The sequence below is a fragment of the Aplysia californica genome, unplaced genomic scaffold, assembly GCF_000002075.1.
Source record: "Aplysia californica isolate F4 #8 unplaced genomic scaffold, AplCal3.0 scaffold00114, whole genome shotgun sequence".
In the NCBI taxonomy this organism is placed as follows: Eukaryota; Metazoa; Mollusca; class Gastropoda; order Aplysiida; family Aplysiidae; genus Aplysia; species Aplysia californica.
The window spans coordinates 1,466,374-1,467,468 of record NW_004797384.1 but is presented as its reverse complement, the minus strand read 5'-3'; the positions used below and the strand labels follow the sequence as shown (position 1 = coordinate 1,467,468).

Below are 1,095 nucleotides of genomic sequence, written 5' to 3'. Positions count from 1 at the left end.
TTATTATTATTATTATTATCATTTTTATTATGTATTATTATTGTTATTATTCTTGTTATTTATGATAAAAGAGATCATGTTTTGAGGCACCAGGGGCCATAATTTGGTTTTACCAGAGACGAAATCAGTCGTAAATCAAAATGTCCCATTTATGTGTAACTGAGAGGCATCACCGTCTTTGCGAAAAAAAAAACCCAAACAAAAACAACCGGATCTTGCAGAAAACAATTTAGAATGCCAGTAAATAAAAAATAGATTGAAAAAAAATACAAACACACATAAACATTTTTGTTTTATGTCTTGCTGAATCATTAGCTCTCTGTGTTTTATGAATTATAAATAGAACGCCTGGGGAAATGTTGAAGCAATATTTTGTTGCAGGATGCAGAGAGCAGACACTCAGGATGGACAATGTAAAAATCTGATTTGACTGGAAAATCACTTTAAAAAGAAAACAGAGTCTGGTTCTTTTATGCTCACAATAATAAGGCGAAATAACTTAAGGATAGCTCTGTCAGTACCATGCTCACTATAACATGAAAGAACTTTAGGATAGCTCAGTCAGTTTTTTCTTCTTTTTTCCTTTTTTTTGTTTTTTGTTTTTTTTGTTTTTTGGGTGTGTGCTGTTCCTTAAGTGTGTTACGGCGCTCGGAACTGCATAAGGTCATAATAATTATAGCGCGCGGGACACGTTTAACATTTTCAGTTTTTAGAAAATTTTGAATTTTGACCGGGTGGCGGCCGAGGCCTACTCTTACCTATTTTGGACTACCAAGGGACTTCCACATGGGACTCAGCCAGTTTAATGCTCACAGTGATATAGAGGGACTTTAGGATAGCTCAGATAATTTCATGTTCACAATGATATAAAGGAACCTTAGGATAGCTCAGTCAGCGTCATGCAGAACAAATGAGACAAGGAAGAAGTTCTATCAACAGGTTCAAAAGGAACGATAGAAAGACTGCTTGCAATACTCTAAATTGTCTGCATTTTTTCTCTGCTTCTGTCTGTCATATTCTCCCACTTCCTCTTTCTCTCTCTCCATCCTTCACTTGCCTTTCTCTCTCTCTCTCTCTCTCTCTCTCTCTCTCTCT

The 1,095-nt window shown here is 35.9% G+C and overlaps 1 protein-coding gene across 1 annotated transcript in view; it reads right to left on the bottom strand.

The window, feature by feature from the left end:
* LOC101849122 overlaps positions 1 to 1,095 on the bottom strand; it is a 145,993-nt gene that overhangs the window by 49,123 nt on the left and 95,775 nt on the right. The gene's annotated exons all lie outside the window — the stretch shown is intronic.